Genomic DNA, 13,359 nt, shown 5'->3' with positions numbered 1-13,359 from the left:
CCCTCCCAGCTCAGACGCAACGATCACCGCAGGGCCCATGTGCACCACCTTGAGCTTGCTGTGTGGGCAGGACATGGAGGCCTTGATGTGAGGCTGGGCACCCCACAGCACGTTGCCCAAATGCCCCCTCCAGTGCTGGCTGTCAGCCCAGTCTGTATGACGTTGCCCTGGCCCTGGGGGTGTCTGATGTATCTGCAGGAGAGCGGGCAGGGCACCAGGAAGGGAGGATTGGATATGGGAGTAGGGGGTGGGACAGTGTGGGGGAGGGGTCAAGGAAGGAGGGCTGCACCCTGGCACTGGCCTTCTCTCCTGTGCGTGGCCCCGCTCAGGCATCGCGTCCAGCCCCCTGTGAGCAGGGAGTGCAGGGTGTGGTGCTGGGCACCTGCTGCCTGGAGGGCTGAGTACAAAGCAAAGCCAGTGGAGGGACTGTGGGATGTGAGGGGGCTGGAGCCACTGGGAGGGGCTTGATCCCCCAGCCCATAACCACAGCTGGGTAGGGGGGAAGGGATGCTGGCACGAACAGGGACAATGGGCACCAAAGCATGTGGGTACGACTGGCCTGAGCAGTCAATGGGCCAAAGGGCCTGCCCCATGGGCCAGGGCTGGGGGAGAAGTGGGGCATTGTGGGGGGGGTGCTTCCCATGGGCCAGCCCTCATGGCAGTGCACAGCCCTGCACGGGGGAGCCACAAGCTAGCTGTGCGGCCGCAGGGGCCCTGCGGCCTGGGCCCCCAGGGCCCATCCCCCGGCCGGAGTTCAGGACAGTCTCCCCAGGGCCCCTGCCAGGTGCAGCCCAGGGCAGGTATGCTGGGGCGGGGACACTGGCAGCAGTCGCGGTCTCCAGCCTTCCTGGGGTGGGTCAAAGGGGTTGGTGGTTTGGAGTCCCGAGCCTGCACCTTGTGCGTGGGGCTCGTTAGCCATGTGGTTAGGAGCAGGCCAGACAGATGACGTTCGCAATCACTGGCACCTCCTGAGCAATTGTGGCAGAGCTGTGGCACCTCATTCGGCCACATGGAGATGGTTTCTGCTGTTAGTGCAACTCTGCCTTAGTTTCATAGTTGGTCGGGTCGGAAGGGACCTGAGCAGATCATCAAGTCCAACACCCTGCCATGGCAGGAAAAGATGCTGGGGGTCAGATGACCCCAGCAAGGTATCTATCTAACCTCCTCTTAAAGACCCCCAGGGTAGGAGCCTGCACCACTTCTCTTGGAAGCTGGTTCCAGACCCTAGCCGCCCTGACTGTGAAGTAGAGCCTCCTGATGTCTAGTCTGAATGTACCCTCTGCCAGCTTGTGACCGTTATTCCTGGTCACTCCTGGCGGTGCTTGGGGGAACAGGGACTCCCCCAGTGCCTGCTGGTTCCCCCTGACCAGCTTGTAACAGGCCACTAGATCCCCCTCAGCCTTCTCTTGTGGAGGCTGAACAGGTTCAGGTCCCGTTGCCTCTCCTTGTAGGGCCTGCCCTGCTGTCCCCTGATCATGCGAGTGACCTCCTCTGGACCCTCTCCATGTTGTCCACATCCCTCCTGAAGTGCAGCGCCCAGACCTGGATGCAGTACTCCAGCTGCAGCCTGACCAGTGCCGCATAAAGGGGAAGGATCACCTCCCTGGACCTGCTCGAGATGAATCTGCGGATGCACGACAAGGTGCGGTTGGCCTTTCTGACCGCGTCCCCACACTGCCGGCCCATGTTCATCTTGGCATCAATGATGACTCCCAGATCCTTTTCTGCCTCTGGACTGACAAGAAGGGAGTTCCCCAACCTGTAGGTATGGTGCCGGTTGTTTCTCCCCAGGTGCAGCACCTTGCACTTGTCTGTGTTGAATCCCATCCTATTCTCATCTGCCCACCCCTGTAACCTGTCTAGGTCTGATTGCAGCCTATTCCTCCCTTCTAGTGTGCCCACATCCCCCCACATCTTAGTGTTGTCTGCAAATGTGAACAGGGTGCTTTTTGCCCCCTCATCCAAGTCCCTGATGAAGATGTTGAACAGTGTGGGCCCGAGGACCAAGCCCTGGGGGACCCCACTGCCCACGTCCCTCCAGGGCAAAAATGTCCCATTCACCATCACTCTCTGGGTGCGGCCCTCCAGCCAGTTGGCGACCCATCTGACTGTGTAGGTGTCGATACCACCATCCCCCAGTTTCTTAATGAGAATGGGGTGAGAGACAGTGTCGAAGGCCTTCTGAAAGTCCAGGAAGAGGATGTTCACTGCTCCCCCTGCGTCTAAGTATTTGGTGACCTGGTCATAGAGGCCACCAGGTTGGTTTGACAGGACCTCCCTCGAATGATCCCATATTAGTTGCCCCTAAGCATTGTGGCAGAAAGCCACTTTGGTTTCTCCCCAAAATTTCTGCCCTGTGACAATGTGATTAGATGGGCAGCACAGAGGATTCACACCTCAGCCAGTCTCTTTAGGTAACCTGAGCTGGCTGCATTCCTGAGGGAGGGGGAACCGGCTCCCTCTGCATCAGTTACCTGGGTACGGGGTTTCTACCTGGGGAGCTGGAATCTGCCCAGTGACAGATGATGTATTTCGAATTGGTTGGCTGACAGCCAACTGGGGCTGACCTCCACTGGACCAGGTGAATGAGGTCACGGGGGCTATATAAGTTAGGATGGGAGAGGAGGCGGCCTCTTCAGCCATGAGGTGAAGCAGCAGCCATGCAGGGGACACAGAGAAGCCTTACCATCTGAAACTAGCTCTCTCTCTCACCCCCAAACTCACGAGCAAGGAACCGCTTGCCTCCAAAGGGAAACTTCACCTGCCTTTGGAAGATGCTTGTGAGTAAGCTACTCAATCTGATTAGATATTTAGCTGGCAGTAACACAGATGCGTAATCAAAAGGCTACCTCAGCCACACTGTTTGCTCTTTAGGATTTCTAAGATATTGCTCAATCCTGTACCCTAGTTTCCCCTACCCCTTGTAATCAATAAAGTTCACCTTTTTGACTGGTGTGGGAGATTTATTGAGGGGTGGGTCTAAATTATGCCTGAGAGATCCCTTAGGTCTGCGGACTAAGGGAGACTTTACTTTTTGCCCCCTGACTTGGGGAAGTGCCCCAAGTGCCTGTACTGGGTCGAGTACCCGTCGGACATTAGGCCTGTGTTTCCCTGAGGACACAGGGCCAAGACAGTCCCTTCTCGGGGTGGTGGCGGTGACGTTACGCCCAGACTAGCGAGGGTGCTCCGGGAGAGGGGTCGGCCGGACGCGAGGCGCCCCGGGGAGGCACTCGGAGCCTGGCAGGCGGTCGGGCGCAGCGAGGTGGGCGGCTCAACGCAGGAGCGCCCCCTACTGGCCCTCCACACGTAGTGGCAGAGGTGGGATCTGAATACCCTGCTGTTTTACTGGCATAATTTGGGAAGAGTAATAGAGTCACTGAAATCCCTTGAGCAAACAATTTCTAATTTGGCATCGGGTCGACTGGATAGTGTAGATAGCCAGAATGGCGGAGCAGTACACCCAAAAGACCGTGCCTGAACTGAAAGAGCTGGCGAAAAAGAGAGGCCTTCATGTGAAGAAAGGACTAAAGAAGGAGGAACTGATTAAACTCCTGTGCGACCATGACTCAGCCATAGAGCAATCTCCACACACGCCAACTCCCGAGTCCTCCCCTGAATCACAGCCTGGCACGCCAAGTCCGCAGTCCTCAGGGAGATCAACCCCTATGGAGGAATGACGGGGCAAGCTCAGGTATGAGCTGGAGCTGAAAAAGATGGAGTTGGAGTTGAAAAAGATGGAGATGGAGGCCCAGCGTGAGAAGGCAAAGATGGAGATGGAGGCCCAGTGTGAGCGTGAGCGTGAACGTGAGAGTGAGAGGGCACAGTTGGAACTGGAGCTGAAAAAGATGGAGCTGGCGGAGAAGACAGCACAGCGCGAGGCGGAGGCCCAAGAGGCAGAGGCCAAATGCAAGCACGAACTTGAGGTACTCCAGCGGCAGCCCAACGGGGAGAATGCGGGCCCTCTGCGAGTGCCCAGGGAACGCCCCAAACCGAACTCCTCAGCCTTCGCTCGCTACCGACCCGGCGATGACCCTGACGTATTCCTCAGCATCTTTGAAAGGCAAGCCCGATGGTTAAAGGTGCCCGAGGAGGAGTACATGCTGCACATAACCGTTTTGGTAGATGGCGACCTGGCGGTGGTCCTGAACAGCCTGCCCACAGATGCAGCTGGGGACTATGATATCTTTAAACAGGCTGCGGCTGCAAGGTTCAAGTTAGGACCGGACTATTTCCGGAAAAAATTATGGAATCTCTTACCACAGCCCGAGACGTCAATGACTGATTTTATGGCCCTGTTGTAGGATGCATTCATTAAATGGGCGGACGGAGCCAAGGCTGACACTAGAGAGAAGCTGATCCATCTCATGGCACTGGACCAATTTTACTACCGATGTCCAAGGGAGATTAAAACCCTACTCAAGGACAGGGGTCCTGAGGCCGCTGAAATTGTGGATCAGCTGTTGCTTAATCGTGAGGGGTCAGACAAGAAGCCTCCCTACTCTGGGAAGGAACAGAAAGGGGTCCAAAGAGGGGGGAGGGGAGGGCCAGGTCCAAAAGGGGAAAAGGGGCCATCCCAGACCAAGCGTAAGGAGGCCCCTGATTCAACCAAACATCCCAATTTGGAGAAGAGGGGGTGCTATAACTGCGGGGAGCCGGGCCACATCAAGCCCAGCTGCCCAAAGTTAAGCAACAAACCCAAGACCGTCAGACATGCAACAGCTGTAAGCAATGAGGGGGAAGACCCGAGCCCCTCTGAGGGGCGTGCCTGTTGCTACAGGATCACAAACCCAGAGGAGGTGATGGCCCCCCCCACCGGACCAAGATAACGGTCAATGGGAGAACCCTTATTGGGGAACTGGACATGGGGTCCAGCATGGCATTAATCGATGCCGACGTAGTTTCACCTGCAGATATAATCCCAGGGAGGACCCTTTCCATTCAAGGGGTGGGGTCTCCACCATTCGAGATACAGGTAACCCATTCACCCATCGAGTGGAGAGGCTGCGCGATGTGCGTAGAAATGGGGGTGCTGGAAGGGGCTCCGGTCCCCATCCTGGTGGGACGGGATATCATTGATATAGAACTCCTGCACCGGAAGGTGGACCAGGCCCTAGCAGAGACTCTCAGGGAGGAGTCCAGGGAAGCCCCTGAGGGTAAAGGTGCACTCCCTACAGGAGCCCCCAAACTCTCTGCTGATGGCTTAGCCGGGTGAGAGGAGTTCAAGCAGGAGGTTCTGGCGGACCCCAGCTTGGAGGACTTCCGGCAGATGGGTCAGGAGCAAGAGAGCGAGTTTACCCCGGAGAAGAGGGAACGGGTGGTCTGGGATAAGGGACTTCTCTATCGGTTGTGGGTGCCAAAGAGCCCAGACCTGGGAATCCCATCACCAGATCTTAGTACCTTGCAAATACAGACAACAATTGCTCTCCATGGCTCACGATTTACCGTGTGCAGGTCACATGGGCAGGGAACGGACACGCCAGCGGCTGCAGGCAAACTTTTATTGGCCCAGAATTGCCCAAAATGTGATGGACTATTGCAAATCTTGCCAGATATGCCAGTGGAAGGGCAAAAGTGGGGATAAGAGAAAGGCTCCCCTACAGCCCCTCCCTGATCCCTTGTGGGACAAGATCGAGGCCATTAAGGACTGGCCGCCTCCACAAACCAAGAAGCAAGTCAGAGCCGTCCTTGGCCTGGCTGGATATTACAGACGGTTTGTCCTGGGATTTGGAGCAACGGCAGCTCCCCTACACAAGCTGACTAAGAAGTGCAGCCCTGATCCAGTGGTCTGGAAGCTGGGGTGCCAAGAAGCAATTGACACCCTAAAGGCTGCCTTGGTCAAACAACCGATCCTGAAGGCACCGCTCTTTGATGAACCCTTCTACGTCGCCACGGATGCCTCTGATGCAGGACTAGGAGCCGTACTCCTACAAGAGCGCCAAGAGACGTGGCACCCTGTGGTGTAACGCAGCCGGAAGTTAATCCCTCAGGAGCAGAACCTGTCATCTATCGAGAAGGAGTGTTTGGCAATTGTCTGGGCACTGAGCAAGCTGAGGCCCTATCTATGGGGGCAGCAGTTCACCGTCCTATCGGACCATGCCCCACTGCAGTGGCCGCAGACGATGCAAGACTCCACTGCCAAGCTGCAGCGATGGGCCCGGCAGCTTCAGGAGTTCGACTTGACCATCGAGCACATCCAGGGAAGCCAGAACGTGGTCGCAGACGCCCTGTCACGAAAGGACTCTGGGTTGTGGGTCGGATGGACTCAGGCCTGCGTGAGAGCGCTCGGGCGGGGAAGTTCCTGAATGTGCTGTTATGTTTTATTGTTAGGATCAGTATTATGTGGTGTGTAATTTCTCTTTATGGGTGAAAGGTAACCCCTCCAAACTAGCACGCTTGTCTCCATACCTCTGTGAAGCTACGGATCCAAGCTTTATAAAAGTGGGGGGGAAGTGTGGCAGAAAGCCACTTTGGTTTCTCCCCAAAATCTCTGCCCTGTGACAATGTGATTAGAGGGGCCAGCACAGAGGATTCACACCTCAGCCAGTCTCTTTAGGTAACCTGAGCTGGCTGCAGTCCTGAGGGAGGGGGGGACCTGCTCCCTCTGCCCACGGGACTGGCATCACCCACCTGGGTGGGGGGCATCTACCTGGGGAGCTGGAATCTGCCCGGTAACAGGTGATGTATTTCAAATTGGTTGGCTGACAGCCAACTGGGGCTGACCTCCACTGGACCAGGTGAATGAGGTCACCGGGGCTATATAAGTTAGGACAGGCTAGGAGGTGGTCTCTCTTCGGCCATGAGGTGAAGCAGCAGCCATGCGGGGGACACAGAGAAGCCTTACCGTCTGAAACTGGCTCTCTCTCACCCCAAAACTCATGAGCAAGGAACTGCCTGCCCCCAAAGGGAAACTTCACCTGCCTTTGGAAGATGCTTGTGAGTAAGCTACTCAATCTGATTAGATATTTAGCTGGCAGTAACACAGATGCGTAATCAAAAGGCTACCTCAGCCACACTGTTTGCTCTTTAGGATTTCTAAGATATTGCTCAATCCTGTACCCTAGTTTCCCCTACCCCTTGTAATCAGTAAAGTTCTCCTTTTTGACTGGTGTGGGAGACTTATTGAGGGGTGGGTCTAAATTATGCCTAAGAGGCCCCTTAGTTCTGCGGACTAAGGGAGACTTTACTTTTTGCCCCCTGACTTGGGGAAGTGCCCCAAGTGCCTGTACTGGGTTGAGTACCCATCGGACATTAGGCCTGTGTTTCCCCGAGGACACAGGGCCGAGGCAGTCCCTTCTCGGGGTGGTGGCAGCTACGTTACCCCCAGGCTAGCAAGTGTGCTCCGGGAGAGGGGTCGGCCGAGCATAAGGTGCCCCAGGGAGGCGCTCAGAGCCTGGAAGGTGGGCGGGCGCAGGGAGGTGGGCGGCTCAATGCAGGAGTGCCCCCTACTGGCCCACCACAAGCATAACCTGCCCCCCAGCCCCTCATGCACATGCGCCAGGATAACTCTCTCAAAAAGCTTGCCCAGGATTGAGGTAAGACTGACTGTCCTATAGTTCCTGGGTCCTCCTTCCTCCCCTTTTTGAAGATGGGAACCACACTGGCCCTCTTCCAGTCCTCTGGCACCACACCAGAGCACCACAAGTGCTTGTACAGCCGTGCCAGGGGTCCCGCAATGACCACAGCCAATTCCCTCAGCGCTCGGGGGTGGAGATCGTCCAGACCAGCTGATTTGAACACGTCCAGTCCCGCCAGACGCTCCCTGACTAGATCCGCCCTGACCCTTGGCCTGGGTGTGCCTCCCCTGGGGCCTGAGGGGGGCCCAAAGCGGGGAGGGGCTGTTCCGGTCCCTGCTCAGGAAAATGGAGGCAGAGAAATTGTTAAATATGTTGGCTTTGACGTCTGGTGTGACGACCAGATTTCCTAGCGTGTCTTGCAGGGGCCCCACATTACCCGGAGCCTCCTTTTTGCCCCCTATGTATTTAAAGAAGGACTTCTTATTGTCCTTAATCCGGGAAGCTAGTCCCAGTCCCATCTCCGCCTTGGCCTTCCTGAGCCCCATTACATCCCCGAGCAACCGCAGTGTAGTCCTCCCTGGGGGTGGCCCCTCCCTGCCATCGGGTGTGCGCCTCCCTTTTAGCTAGAAGACATTCCCAGATGCTTTTGGTGAGCCATGGGGGCTTTTGCGCCCTCCTGCCCCCTTTCATATGTGTTAGGATTACCTCCCTTTGGGCTTGGAGGATCACCTCCTTCAGGAGCAACGACTCTCCTTGGACACCTGGCTCCCCTCCCCTCAGGGACCTCAGCGCTTCCATGACCAGTCTCCTTAGTTCATTGAAGTCTGCTCTCCTGAAATCTAGGGCCGCTGCCTTGCTGCAGGCCTTTGCCACCTTGCGCTGGATGGTGAATCCCAGCAGGCGATGATCGCTGTTGCCCAGGTGGTCGAGCACCTCCAGCCCCCGCATCAGGTCATCGCCCATGGCCAGCACCAGGTCCAACAAGGCGTCTCCCCGGTGGGACTGTGCACCTCCTGGGTTCGATGGAGATCCTGCATTTGGGGTAGGGACCTACGTGAGCGGTCAGACCTGGCTGACTGCTCTTCCCAGCAGATGTCCGGGAAGTTCAGGTCCCCCATGATGACCATGTCCTTTGACCTAATCACATCCGTGAGCTGACTGAAGAATTCCTGGTCTGGCTCTTCCCTGTGGTCGGGAGGTCTGTAGTCGCCCCCCACTGTTAAGTCTCTTTCCCCTCGACTGCCTTGTACTCTAACCCAGAGCACTTCCATGTCCCCTCCTGTGATTGTGCTAATTGACGAGGGTGTGTATTCCTCCTTAATGTAGAGCGCCAAGCCTTCACCTTTCCTCCCTGTCATGTCCCTTCTGTACAGCCTATAGCCCTTGATATTCAGCGCCCAGTCATGCGTTGGGTCCCACCATGTGTCAGTGAGCCCCACTATGCCTGGGTTGGTGTCAGCTAGCAGGAGGGTGAGTTCCTTCTGCTTGTTTCCCATACTACGAGCGTTTGCGTGGAGGCATTTGAGGCCTCCTGAGGATGTGTGCACTGGCCCCCTACTCCCAGCATTGCCCTGGCCTCTGTTGCTTACCTGTGTATATGTCTGCTCGTTGGTCTAGGCTGGGCTGTACATATGTGCACAGCCTCTCCCACTGGTGGCCTTCTTCAGCTGCCCCAGCCCCTCCCAGCTGGCCTGGTCCACCCCCATCCTTGCCCCCACAGCCCCTACCAGCCCCTTTCTGCTTGCTCAGGTCCCCCCAGCCCCAGGGTCTGGTGCCCTTGCTGCCACCCTGCCAGGCTGTCCCAGCGCAGCTGCCGGAGGAGCCAGTGGAAGCAGGAGGGAACTGGAGCTGCCCCCACCTTGCAGGGCTCTGGCTGGAGCAGCTGTGCCTATAGCCCAGCCCCAGGCTGGCAGCTCTGTGGGTGTGAGTGTCCCCCACCCCACGGTCACACTGCTCCCTGTCCCTGGTGCAAAGTGCCAGCTTCTCTGGGCCGTGCCTGTCTGCCGTCGTTCTGCAGCCTCGCTCTCCCCACTCACTACAGCGAGTTGTCCAGCCCAGCCCAGCCCAGGCGCTGCTCGCCAGAGCATCCTCCTTTGGCACCTCACAGAGGAAGCAGTCCCTGCCTGGGGGCCCTGTGGACAGCAGAAGTCGTAGCACTGTGCTCCAGCCCTTGCCACAGTTACAGGCCTTGCCCAGGCCAGCTGTGTCGCAGCCTGGGCCCGGTACACCTGGGTGGCCAGGGCCCGTGTTGATGTGGCTGGGCATTTCTCTGCAGTGTGCAAAGGAGCCCTGACTTGAACTGTTCTCTGCCACCAGCTCATCAAGCCAGTTGGCCTGGAGCTGCTGAGATGCCTGGCTCTGGTTCACCCTCTTGGAGCGGGCAGTGGCATGGGGTAGGCATGCAGCAGGTGAGCACCAGACGCAGTCCCCAGTGGCACAGCCCCCATTGCCTCATGGCTGGAGTGAGCTCCCCGGGAGCACTGGGTCCCATACCTGCGCCAGACATGGGCGGCACGTGGCTCGGGCTCTTGAGCAGGCGTCTGCGCAGAGCTGATGCTTCCCGCCGGCCCTGTCGGTATGGTGCTGCTGGTTCATGGGCCACCCCAGAAGGGACAACACATTAATCTCAGCCCGCATTGCTGTCATAGTGGCAGGCAGAGCCCTTGGGCACCCGCCCTGCCTGGTGTGGGCTCCCTCCTGTCCCGGTGTCAGGCAGGGGGCAGTGTCTGGGTGGCAGGTCTAGTGGAGGGGACAGTGTTCACCAATGGCCGTGGACGGAGGGCTGGATTCGCAGCCAGGCCAGGCGCCTGGTGTGAGTCGAGGGTGAGTGTAGCCGCCCCCTTGGCCAGTATCTCGCCAGAGTCTCGCGTGCAGCCCCAGGCCAGCTCCGCTCCTGGCAAAGGCTGCCTGTGTCAGGGTCTGATCAGGGCAGGGGTGGCTGGGGCTTGACCCCAGAGGGTCATAGCCAGGAGAGCAGGCATGGGTGAGGTTAGGGAGCAGCTGGGATCAGGGGCAGGTGGGTTGGGGACTGAGGTCTGTAAGGGGTGGAGACGTGAGGGCCTCTGCAGGACATGCTAGGAAATCTGGTGGTTACACCAGATGACAAAGCTAACCTCTTTAACAGTTTCTTTGCCTCCATTTTTCTGAGCAGGGACAGGGGCATCCCCCCACTAGGACCCTGACAGACCTAAGAGAGGCACTGCCAGGCCCAGGGTCAGGGAGGATCTAGTCAGGGAACATCTGGAGGGACTGGATCTATTCAAGTCAGTGGGTCTGGACGATCTCCACCCCCGAGTGCTGAGGGAATTAGCTGCGGTCATTGCGGGACCCCTGGCACGGCTGTACGAGCATTCGTGGTGCTCTGGTGTGGTGCCAGAGGACTGGAAGAGGGCCAATGTGGTTGCCATCTTCAAAAAGGGGAGGAAGGAGGACCCAGAAAACTATAGGCCAGTTAGTCTCACCTCAGTCCTGGGCAAACTTTTTGAGAGACTTATCCTGGCACATGTCCACGAGGGGGGAGATCATGCTTAGGGGCAACCAACACGGGTTCATCAGTGGCAGGTCCTGTCAGACCAACCTGGTGGCCTCTACGACCAGGTCACAAAATCCTTAGACACAGGGGTAGCAGCAGACATCGTCTTCCTGGACTTTCGGAAGGCCTTTGACACTGTCTCTCAACCCATTCTCATTAAGAAACTGGGGGACGGTGGTGTCAATACCGACACAGTCAAATGGGTCGCCAACTTGCCAGAGGGCCGCACCCAGAGAGTGGTGGTGGACGGGTCATTTTCGACCTGGAGGGATGCAGGCAGTGGGGTCCCCCAGGGCTCGGTCCTCGGGCCCGCACTGTTCAACATCTTTATCAGCGACTTGGACGAGGGGTAAAAAGCACCTGTTTTGCTGATGACACTAAGATGTGGGGGGATGTGGGCTTGTTAGACAGGAGGAATAGGCTGCAATCAGACCTAGAAAGGTTACAGGGGTGGGCGGATGAGAACAGGATGGGATTCAACACTGACAAGTGCAAGGTGCTGCACCTGGGGAGGAACAACCAGCACCATACTTACAGGCTGGGGAACTCCCTTCTTGGCAGTGCAGAGGCAGAAAAGGATTTTGGAGTCATCATTGACTCCAAGATGAACATGGGCTGGCAGTGTGGGGAGGCAGTCAGGAAGGCCAACCGCACCTTGTCGTGCATCCACAGATGCATCTTGAGCAGGTCCAAGGAGGTGATCCTCCCCCTCTATGCGGCACTGGTCAGGCCGCAGCTGGAGTACTGTGTCCAGTTCTGGGCGTCGCACTTCAGGCAGGATGTGGACAACATGGAGAGGTCCAGAGGCAGCCACTCGCATGGTCAGGAGGCAGCAGGGCAGGCCCTATGAGGAGAGGCTACGGGACCTGAACCTGTTCAGCCTCCAAAAGAGAAGGCTGAGGGGGGATCTAGTGGCCTGTTACAAACTAGTCACGGGGGGACCAGCGGGAAATGGAAGAGTCCCTGTTCCCCTGAGCACTACCAGGAGTAATGAGGAATAATGGCCATAAGTTGACGGAGAGTAGGTTCAGACTAGATATCAGGAAGTGCTACTTCACAGTCAGGAAGGTTAGGATCTGGAACCAACTTCCAAGAGAAGTGGTGCTGGCTTCTATCCTGGGGGTCTTCAAAAGGAGGCTGGATGAACACCTAGCCGGGGTCGTTTGACCCCAGCACGCTTTCCTGCCCTTGGTAGGAAGTTGGATTTGATGATCTACTTGGGTCCCTTCTGACTTGACCAACTATGGAACTTTGAAACTATGTGAGCAGCCTTACGGTGGAGCCATGAGCTGGGGCAGGGAGCAGGTGAAGCAATTATCCAGCCAAGATTCCTGGCCAGGTGGTCTGGAGCCAGGTCAGACACAGGCATGGGCAAACTGGGCGGCTTCCCTGGGCCCGGAGAGAAAAGGGACCTGAAAATGGTGAAAATAATTATTATTATCATTATATCTGGTGAGTGGGGCCCAATACTAAAAGTCTGCCCCGGGGTGGGGGCCACTAGCAGTCTAGGTATGGTGCTGGTCTGGAGCAGATCACTGTAGCTGTGCCAGGGCTTGTGGGTGGTGAAGCTGAGCCATGAGCCAGGACTCACTCCCAGGAGACAGAGGTCTGGGCTGGCCCTGGGAGCAAGGGGGAGCAGGTGCCGGGGATCCCAGAGCAAATGGGTTGGCAGGCAGGAAGGAGCCCAGGGCTGGGCCAAGTCCTCTGTTCTGCTGGGCACTGACAGGGCGGCTGCTGGCAGATAGGCAGCCAGGCCTGGGCAGGCCCCTGGGGAAGCTGGGGGTCATTAGGCTGCTGGCAGACAGGCATGCTCAGTCACTTGGGCTGGTGGGGCAAAGCGGAGCTGTGGGCTGCCCTAGTTCCTGATAGCCAGGCTCTGCCCAGCCCTGGTCCCCGCATGGGAGCCCATGGTGGGTCCACAGGCCAGGCCTTCTGAGATGCCTGCTGCCTAGTGGTGTCTCACTTGGCGGGGCTCTGCAGTTGGGCAGGGTGGGTACAGGGCTGTGGCAGGCAGCACTGTGCCTAGTACTGTCCTACGTGCACCTGTGCTGGCCTGGCTGGGGCAGCCCCCCGTGCAATGGGCATGTGGCTACAGACACGAGCCCCGCCGTGCAGAGCTGCAGCAAGGTGCCCTCAGAAAGAGCCAGGGGATGAGGGGCAGTTCTCAGAGTCCAGGGGGGAGTGCTGAGAGATGGCCCAGGACACAGGCAAAGGTTTCTTATAAATTTATTACATAATAATAATCATAATAATATACTATAAGAAACATAGATCTCTGTGGGGTGTGTGTATCACAACGTCACAGGGAGGGAG

This window comes from Crocodylus siamensis, chromosome 4 (genome assembly GCF_052110815.1).
Source record: "Crocodylus siamensis isolate JL-2025a chromosome 4, ASM5211081v1, whole genome shotgun sequence".
In the NCBI taxonomy this organism is placed as follows: domain Eukaryota; kingdom Metazoa; phylum Chordata; order Crocodylia; family Crocodylidae; genus Crocodylus; species Crocodylus siamensis.
This window is presented reverse-complemented; position numbering follows the sequence as displayed.